The sequence below is a fragment of the Pteropus medius genome, unplaced genomic scaffold (assembly GCF_902729225.1).
Source record: "Pteropus medius unplaced genomic scaffold, Ma_sr-lr_union100, whole genome shotgun sequence".
In the NCBI taxonomy this organism is placed as follows: domain Eukaryota; kingdom Metazoa; phylum Chordata; class Mammalia; order Chiroptera; family Pteropodidae; genus Pteropus; species Pteropus medius.
In genome coordinates, this window is record NW_024355008.1 from 6,711,608 (window position 1) to 6,722,284 (window position 10,677).

The following is a 10,677-nucleotide window of genomic DNA, read 5'->3' on the forward strand; positions in this document are numbered from 1 at the left end:
GGGTCGCAGACAGCCAGTTTCTTATTATATCCTTACATGATGAAACAGAGAGAAAAAGCACTCACTCATGACTTTTATAAGGGCACTAATCCCACTCATGAGGGCTCTACCCTCATGACCTCATACAATCCTAATTATTCCACAAAGGTCCTACCTCCTAATAGCATTACATGACAAGGGCATAAAGTTCAAGTTATGAATTTGAGGGGACACAAACATTCAGGCCCTAACAGCCTCCTTTTTCACTTCTAATTCTTTAAGGTAGAATTTAGGTGAGATATTAAAAATCACTTCCTGATTTGTTCATTTGTTCAAAAATATTGATGGAGGGCTTATTACATACCTAGCCCTGGTTCTAGATTGCTGGTAAAACATCAGAAAAGAAGGCAAATAAACTCATTGAGCTGATATCCTAAAGGTGAGGGGAGAGGGTGTGAAGAGATGGTGTATGTGGAATAGGCAACACAAAAATAAATAATCATGTGCTATGGTTAAAATAATACAGGTTTATCTGCCTGAGAACAAGTGAGGAAGTACAGTAGTTCTTTCTGTAGTCATAGCAGAATCTAACTTCAAAATTTGAATTGTCATTTTTGCTACAGTTAGTCGATTATATTTGCATCATTCTACTCTCAGTGGTTTGATCCATGTGAGATTACAATATCACTGAGTTATTTATTTTTAACTCTATTTAAACTTGTCACTGCTATGAAATCACATTAACAGTGTGGTATATGGAGCAGTATGGTGGGTTAGAAAGGGCACAAGCTTCAAGGTCGGGGACATAAGAGTTCCAATTCCTGGTCACGCATGCTAGCTATGTGCCCCTGAGCAAGTCACTTAATCTCATGAAACCTCATCCTACCATCTGCAGTGTGAGAATAGTAATATTTAACTCAAAGTTTTGTTATGCACATAAAAATGATAATAAAATTAAATCATATGTCTTTACTTGGTTTGATTAAGGAGTCATCAAAGTATAAATCTGGAATCATTTTCCAGTTTTTCCAAATAATACCTATCGAATGTTCCCTTTCAACTTCCATTCCATCTAGGTACACGCTCCATAAAGACCTCTCAGCCCACCCTTTCTTCAGCCTTGGTTAAGTATCTCATATCTTACTCACAAAAGCTGGACACACTCCTGGCTGGAAGTGTTTGGAGGTGGGGAGGAAGGAGTGTGGTCTCCAGAGCCAGCACCCTACATCTACGCTTCGGTGGCAATGAGAAAACAGGGAGCTATCTGTCACTTGAGTGATCGCAATGCCTGGCAACAAATCCACCATTTCCTTTTTTTTTTTTCAGTTGTTATTTTTCTGTTGGACACTGACTGCTCATCAATTCCTCCTTTGAAAGAGATATTAAGTGTTGGCTCTTTTTGGTTCTTAAGAGGTCACTCTGGGCCTCCACCCCCATGGTCCCTTCTCACCTCACAACCAGTCACTCCTGGGGCCTCTTCACCCAGAAGGATACTAGAGACACTGCCTAATAACACTTAAATTATTTTAACTTCAGATGGACTTAACTTTTTGCCAAGTACTCTGCTAAGCACTTGCAACAATTTCTCACTAAATCCTCACAGTAACAATATAAGCCAAAGAAAACTGAAATGTACTAAATAAACTGACAAAGGTACAGCTAGTTAAACTGTGGTTGACTGAATAATGGCCCCCAAAGATAACCCAAGTCATAATCCCTGGAACCTACAATGTTACCCTACATGGCAAAAGGGACTTTGCAGATGTTAACAGTCTTGAGATAGAGATATTAACCCGGATTATCTCATGAGCCCTAAAAGTGATCAGAGTTGTCCCAAGAGAGGAAGAGAGAGATCTGACACTGAAGAAAAAAGACAATGTCATAACCTCAGCAGAGAGAGAGAGAGATTTGAAGATACTACACTGATGGCTTTAAAGAAAAGGACCTTGAGTTGAAGAATGCAAGGAATGCAGCTCCAAAGCCAGAAAAAGGCATGGAAACTGATTCTCCTAGGGCCTCTGGAGCAGCACAGCCCTGAAATTAAGAACTTTAATTTCATCCTAGGAAACTGGTTTCAGACTTCTGACCTCCAGGACTGGAGAGGAATAAGCACATGTTGCTTTAAGCCACCAAGTTTGTAACAATTTGTTACAGAAGCCACAGGAAATGAATACAGACATGGTCACGATACTTTCTCTCATAGGATTCTACAATAAATCAAAGTATCATGCATATGGAAAACAAGCAGAAGGCAAGAGGGGAAAGAAAGAAAGGGAATAAATAATAGACATAAAAGAAGGAGGGAGGGGAAAAGTGGGGAGAGTGAAGAGGAAAGGAGAGGAAGGAGGAGATGAGAGGAGAGGAGAGCAGAAGCGAGAATAAGACCCCAAATATTCTTAAAATGACATCAAAACTGTCCACGGCAACTTCACCTCAGGGACTATTTTCCAAACCTGAGAGCTGGCATTTGGCCCATACCTGAGAGTTAGCTCTAGGAGATAAAATTACAGTTCAGAGTCATCTATAAATCCTATGGCATCACGGCTAAAAGGAAAACAGATTGGTGCAATCCTAGTTTGGAGGTTGATTGGCTTAGTAACTGTTGGGGACAGTCAACAGCTAAAGACACAATATTAAATGGTGAGAAATCAAGCTCAGAAAGAACAACTTAATTCATTTTTGCATCACCAGCTCAAGTATGGCCTTTATTTGCTTTTTAAAGATATATTTTAAGGTTTTCTTTTCTTTTTCTATTTTAATGTTATTATCTTATTACTACTTATCACTGGCTATCATTTGCTATAATGAAATTATGTTGAGACATCTTCACTTAACATACTGTAATGATCTTTTTAAAAGGCAATTTTATAAATACATTATTATTTGGATATATTTAATTTCGCATTTAAATAATGCTCTGGTATATGTTAATCAATGACCACATCTTAAAAGATATACCTATATCCAATATTTAATAAAAGAAGAGCAAGTTTAGCAAGAAAACAAATGATTTCTATGTCTAACACCACCATTCAGAGAAACTGAAACTCATGGTAACTTCTGTCCCTTGGGTTCAAGGGCATATCTGAGTATAGTCAAAAATACTGAATCCTAACCTCTGACTCACTATGCCTTCATGGGATTCTTTCCTTAGGTGAGGTTAGTGTTACACCACTTTATCTTAAGAAAAATTAAATACTACATTTGAAGTCTCTAAAATTTGGAAGAAATTAGAAGAGAAACATTTGGAGTCCATATATAGGTTCTGAACACCCATAGCAGAGTGATTGTCCTAATATGCTAATGAGTAGTCCTCTTATTAAGAGCTGAAAACTACATTATAAGGGAAAATTAAGAATTAGTAAGGATAGAGAAGGTACTTTGGTGGGAGAAATGCTTTTAATTCAGTCTTTCCCTTTTAAAAACAGAAAGGAAAATAGCAACCAAATAACATAACATACGGAGTGTCTGGGTTTTTTTTATTTTTTTATGTTTTATTTTTGATGAAAATGCCAGGTAAAGAGGTCTTTAGGTTTAAATCCACAGACTGCATTCTCCTCCCCTTCTGAAGATTGTTTCCTCCTGCATGCACAAAAAGGCAGGCAGGCAGACTGCTCTCAGTTTCTGTCCCACAAAGCACGAGTAACAGCAACATCTAGTGGCATATGGTGATAGAGGATGGTGAAACTAAAATGCTCAGTGAGAGCTGAGAGCAAAACCCTGGAGGGATGTTGCTACATTTAAAGTTTCTTGTTGATGTGACACGAAACTGTATTCTAAAAGAAAGAGTGAATCCTGTCTTCCGGCAAATGATATTGTTCTGGGTCAACATTAGGGATGGGGAAAAGTCACTTAGATTCACTCCTGGGGATTGGGGAAGCCTGTAGTCAAATTATACCACCTTGCTCTTGCAATTGGAAATGTGGCAATATTGTTGGGACTTAAAAAATTAAAAGCATGATCAATATGGCTACAAGAGATTATGCTTCTCAGATAGGAGAAAGGCAGCTGAATACCAACTTCTGAATGCTAACCTTAAAAATCTATCCAAAGATATTAAATTTCACTATTTTTTTCTTTTATTTCAGATTACTTTCTCCCGTCGACAGAAGAGGCCACCTCAGGCCACTCTCTACCAGCCTAAACTCTGGCACTCAGCCCTTTATATTAGACTTACCAGATACACCACTCTGTCCCTCTCTCCCTTAGGTGCCAGTCACAGCATCCTTTTGTCTGGCTGCCAGGTCAACAATCTCTCTTGGCATCTGCCTTTTTCACCTCTTCCCTCCTCCTCCCCCTCCATCAAGAAATCTATTTCCAAGTTGGCAGGCAGAAGGTCAGAAATCTTTGAAAGGTGCAACTTCCACTGCCCACACTCAGGTCTTGCCTCTGCACATATTGTCAACTTACTTTTCTCCCTCCTCCATAACATCCTGTATCTCAGTAATGCCGAGGCTGTCACCTGAATCTTGCCCTCACATCTGTTTCCTTCCCCTTCCTCGGCAGCAGGGCTGTCTTTTATTATTAACGTCCTGCCATGTCTGTCCTAGAGGCTCAGCACATCTTGTCATCTGTCCTGGGATCAGCAGCCTCTTCAGAGTTATCTACTCTGGGACTTTCCTCTTCAGAGGCGTCTGGGGACCTAGAACTGGCCCAGAAAATCTGGGGAAAGGAGAGCTGACAGCCTCCTGAATCTCATACAATCACATCTTTGAAAAGTGGGCCAAGTTAAAACAAACGACTACAGGCTAGTGTGACAAAGGACAAAATCATACTCAACCCAAATAGGTGGCACTTTCTTTATACATTTTGAAATAACATATTCAGGCCTACTTTAGAATTATCTTTTGGGGGAAAAAATTAAATATTTTGCCTGGTTTTTGCTTACTATGGAAGAATTTTTAAACACACATATAAGTAGGGGTTTGCTACCTTTTTAGTTTTAAAAATTAGACCATGTCAATGTTCAATTTTGAAACAACAAATTGTACAGAAATTGTATTCTAAAAATATGGGATTTTCATCTCACTTGTTTCTAACCTCTTGTAACCACTATGCTATCTCTATCAATTCTCTACCAAAACAGCAAAGTCAGAGCTCTCTAAAGAGGGAGGAGTAAGGATATGAGAGCATTAGAAAAAATAAAAAAGAGATAAAAAGGCAATTATTATCTATGACAAAAATATCCATTGAGCAGAAACTTAAAAAGTGACACCAAAATCTGTGAAACTAGGAAGATATTTAATTGTAGCAACCCAGAAAAGATAAATCAATAACTAGTAAGAAAAAGTGAAGTTACCAAAAAGTCTTTGAAGTGTGCTTTAGAGATATTATTCCTTCTGTGTTGCTCTGTTATACATGTAACATACTATTAAGACTTGACAATATTATTTAAACTGGGGTGTTATAAGGAGATCATTTAGTTCCACACAATTCTTTTACATATGATAAAACAGAAGTCCAAAGATTTAGTTTGGTTTTTTTTCCCAATGGCAAAGTAGGAACCAGAAGCTAACTTTTTGATTCTCAATCCAGTGTTAGGTGTATATCTATGTAGCATTTTTAAATAGTAAAAAACTAATAATAGTAAAAATTAATATTAATTAAAAAGGATGTGGTTGTATTAAATAGATGATGTTATGGCCCGAATTGTGTCCCCCAAAATGCATATGTTGAAGCCCTAAGTCCCAACGTAATGATATTTGGATATGGGGACTTTGGAGATAATTAGGCTTGGATGAGATCATGAAGGTGGGGCCCCCGTGATAGGATCAGAGTCCTTAAGAAGAAAAAGAGAAAGGCAAGAACACTCTATCCAACACATGAGCACAGCGAGAAGGTAGCCACGAGAATAATTCACTCCAGGAAGAGGCCCCTCACGAAGAATCAAACCTGCCAGCACCTCAATATGGGTCTTCCCAGCTGCCAGAACTGTGAGAAATGTCTGTTGTTTAAACTACTCAGTCAGGTATTTTATTTTGACAGCCCGAGCTAAGACATATGAGTTCTGCCTTACACACTTCTCCATTTCTAAGATAAATATAGCCATATTCATGAAATCCTGACTATGCACCACTAAATCAACTAAACCATCTGATCTACCAAGATTAGGCATATAATTGGTAGAAAAAGAAAAATCAGCCCCTTAAAAGCAAGCGCTTAAAGAGTAGAGATGGCAGCAGACAACATTCTTTCTTTGGGAGTGTAAAAGGAAAAGCAAAAGAACATAGAAACAGACTGAGATAAAGAACAGAGCCCTGGAAACAATGATTACAGATTTCACATATCAAGGGCCCGGGGATTTTGTTTGGAATTTGCTTTGTCTTCACTATATTTTATTTGTGTTGCTAAGAAGACATCCACCTTGAGATGACAGGAAGCCAGTATGTCATTTAGGGACTAATGCTATAAAGAAAGGTATACGGAAGGAACAGATTTCTGCAAACTAAAAGAACAATGGAAGATTTCTCTGTCTTCTACAGGATGAGTGCTGGATTGAGTGCTTACCTGTGGATTCAGCTCTCAAAGACATCTTTCATTATTCAAAATAATTCCCTGACTCCAAATAAAGAATTTATTGAAACTGGTTCCAAAAGACACCACCAGAAACCACCGCAGTCTGTCATACCTGAGTTGAAATCCATCATTTCCTGGTTATGTGACCTTAAGCCAGGCACTTAACCTCATTGAATCTTAGTTTCAGTCTTTAATTGGGAGATAATACATGTCCACATCAGTCTCTTACTGATATCCTTGGAACCAGATTTCAGATATTTTTTTATTATGTAATGTACTGCATAAACTGAATTTTATATAACACCCATAATGTCAGGGACAGTACTTGGTAAGCAAACATATTGGAATATTGGATATATTCCAATAATCCACTGAATGAGAAAAATAAAATTTATTAATAATTTGGGGGCGGCAATCCGGAAGTATGCCCAGCTGGGTGTAGGGTCTGCCCAGAGCAGTTGGCACATGGTAGAGCCCGGGCTGCACAGCAGCAACCTGAACGTGGCTCCATGCCTGGCCTGGCCCTGGGCATCCTGGAGCCTCCAGCCTCCCACTGACACAGTGTCGTCCCTGACCATTGTCAAAGCAATCATCATAGCCAGTGAGAGCCCCGCCCTGCCATCCCCAACTCCGAACCTCTGACCCCACCCTCACACCTCCTGGGATGTTCATCTGCTCCTTCCCTAGCAGCTCCAATTTCAAGGCCTGAAGCTAGACACTCACCTGTGCAAGCACACAGAGGAGATATCTTTTGTTACCAGGAAAGGTGTAGTAAAGCCTTTGTCAGGGACTATCACCTGACTGCCACGCCCTGATTCACACTGGAAAAAAAGGCTCTTTGTGCAGCTAGTGGTTGCGATCAAAAATTCAACACAAAATCCAGCTTGAGAAAATTTTGAACACAAACATGAAAATCAGAAAAAATAATATGTATGCACTTTCAAAGGTTATAAGAAGACTTGCTAAAAATCCATCAGTACCAGCATATCAACAAACCACCATTCAAGTGCAGCACAAAGGGTGTGGAACACACTTCACTTCAGCCCACAGGCTGAAAAGACATGAGAAAGTCCATGAGGGCTTTATATGTCAAAAAGGATATTCCTCTGTGGCAAAAACATTGACAGAGCTCTGAAACATGTTACACATAAAGAGGAAATACTACGTTACACAGAAACACATAAAGAGGAAATAATATGTGAAGTATGCCAGAAAACATTTGAACACAAAGATTATCTGAAGCAATATATGAAAACTCATGCCCCAGAAAGGGATGTGTGTTGATGTCCAAGGGCAGGCCATGACAGAACCTAAAAAACTGTGTTCAATCTCCAGAGCCATATTCTCTTTCTAGGAGGAAGACATACATTTATGTGTGACCATCCTGGCTGCGGCAAAATGCTTACAATGAAACAAAGTCTCACTAGGCATGCTGTTGTGCATGACTGTGACAAGAAGAAAATGAAGCTCAAAGTAAAATGATGTCACGGAAAACGGAATTTTGACCTCTTGTCTCAGTGTTTATATCCCTCCAGAAAGAACAAAGCTTAACTTTGCCTAAAACCAGAGAGTTGCTGAATTCTCCTGAAAGCAAGGTGCTCTCGACAGTATTTACCCTCAGCTAAACATCAACTTTCTTTAAAGGACTACAGACCAGCCAACTCAGTTATACGTAGTGGACCTAAGAGATATTGCAGGTTGTTTCCAAAATACCACAGTAAAGTAAGTATTGCAATAAAGCAAGTAGTAATGTTTTTGTTGGGCAAGGGCCTTGCCTTCAATTTTTAAAAAATACAACACCTATAAAGCACAGTAAAGTGAAGCACGACAAAACGAGGTATGCCTATATTTTCTCTCAAAAAAATTTATTAATAACTTTATGGCACTTCAAGTCAGGTGTTGTCACCAAAATTACAAAAGAAACTTAAAAGAACTTTTCAATTTAGAGCTTTCTAGATTTTGGAGTTTTAGGTATGGGATGGGTGACTCATAAATATATTCATTCTAGAGTGATTGCGACGAACAAATGACATATGGAGGACAGAAAGTCATATAAGACTGTGTAGGATGGATTATAAATGAGAAGCCCAAGGACTCCAAGGAATCCAAGTACAAGCAAGAAATATATTCACTGGGCATAAGCTCCCTTTCCTCAGATAACCGACATCCCATTGCCGAGTGACCTGACAGGCACACTATAAAGGTACATAGATTCCTTTTCTTTCTTCCACTCAATATTCCCTTCTTCAGTTCCAAGATCTTCAGGCCCTGTGGGGGTCAGCTATTCTGCAACTTGGGGAAAAGGGGTGCACATCGGCAGTGTTTTCTTTTTTTAACACTTCACTATCCTCTTTTACTTCATCCCTCCCTCTGCAGGCCCCCAATGAATAGAAAAGAGCTTTGTACATTGTTCTACAGGTTTTAAAGCATGTTGCCTATAACGACTTCTTTAATCATTACATCAGCCATCGAGGGGCAAAGTTTAATCTATTGTTTGCAGTTAGTATCAGGATCTAGATTCCGTACTTTCTGTATCCCCTCCAGGTAGATGACATCATCCTGGGAATTTTTCTGCCTCATGCCAGACCCCTGGTCTAGAAAAATCTGCGTCCTCTTAGTTTGAAGCTTATGTCTCCTTTCCAGACAACCCACTAGTTTCCTGTTTCTAATCTGAAGAACTCCTCCAATCTTGCCCAGTGATTCATTCATAAACATCTCACACACATCCCCTCTTCTATCCACCTAGAGATCCACCTTTCCCAAATTCTATTACTATGGGTTTTACCATAGAAAATTGCTTTACAGTTTCAGCAACAATGGCAGCCATTCAGCTACCACGGTGAGCAAAGATTTGTTCTCCCATGGTTCCTATGCAGCTTAACAAGAGTTGTAGATACTGATAGGTATTAAATATGTCATTTACATAACCAAAAACACTGCTTGGAGATATAGCTTGATTTAAATCTAAATTCCAATTTTTAAAGCCCTAGTGACACCTACTGAGGTAAGGATTTGGGAGAGAGAACAATTTCTATGGGAAGGCAACCACCCACACAAATATCTTATGACTTAGACATCATATTTCTTAAACATTTTCTTTAAAAGACTATAGTAAGTCAGGACAAGAGTAACCATTTCAAATATTCCAGTAACTAATAATAGGGCTATTAGAGCTGTTATCACTTTTATTTCAATTTGGAGCTCAAAAATTGTGTGTATGTGTATATGTGCATGTGTGTTCCTGTGTATTTGCACTTATGCATGTAAATCTGATCCTAAGATGTACTTAAAAGCACTAAAATAGAGTCTATCCCTATGTTGTTGGAAGGAGTACTTTTCTAATGTAGCAGAGTTATCCAAGGATCTCCTGCAAGAAGAATTACATCATCATCATCATCATCATCATCATTATTATTATTATTATTGTTATTGTTGTTGTTGTTGTTGTTGTTGTTGTTTTGTTATTATTGGCAATTTAACCATAGGCTTCTTATTTCATAGGCCATCATTCTAATTTGATACCAACTGCACCTGTGATACGTGTGATGCATATAGATTCTTTCTCTCTCATTATATAACATGACACTATACGGCTATTGCACCTCAAAACACCAGGTGGTGAACACTCAGAGAATTTAAGATGCTGTTACCATGGGGACAAGATGCTGGTCCTTCTTGATGCAATCAACATACTTCCCATTTCAGAAAAACTATTTCCACTGGAAAATAAATGAACTTAAAAATTGAAGCTTTTGGTTTTAAAAGAATGACTATTTTCTCAAATCTCTGTATTTAATAGTGACAGCAGATATGGGCAAGCAAAGAAGAAGTATTTAAGAAGACCTGTTTTCAAAAACGCACTTTTGACTTTTGCTTTCTTCACTGGCTAATACTAAGTGAAGGAAAAAAAATTCAAATATCTCAGGCTGCACTTCTCAAATGTTTGTCTTATGTGGTAAATTGTTAAGTGGCCAAACATCATTTCTCTTTCCTTTTTCAATATCTGTTTGTACTTGACTTTGCATCTCTTGACACGAAGAGCTGGAATACATTTCCTCGCTCTTTGAATATGGGCTAACATTCTGCCTTGTCTGGCCAACAGAATGTGGCAGAACTGAAAGTGTATGAGTTTGTTCCACGCCTTGCGTTCAAGTGCCTTGCACTTTTCCTTGCACTCTTTCT

The 10,677-nt window shown here is 38.7% G+C and overlaps 1 pseudogene; it reads left to right on the plus strand.

Annotated features, from left to right (window-relative positions):
* Positions 1–7,159: 7,159 nt before the first annotated feature.
* On the plus strand, positions 7,160–8,056 carry LOC120598135 (transcription factor IIIA-like; annotated as a pseudogene).
* The last annotated feature ends 2,621 nt before the right edge of the window (positions 8,057–10,677 follow it).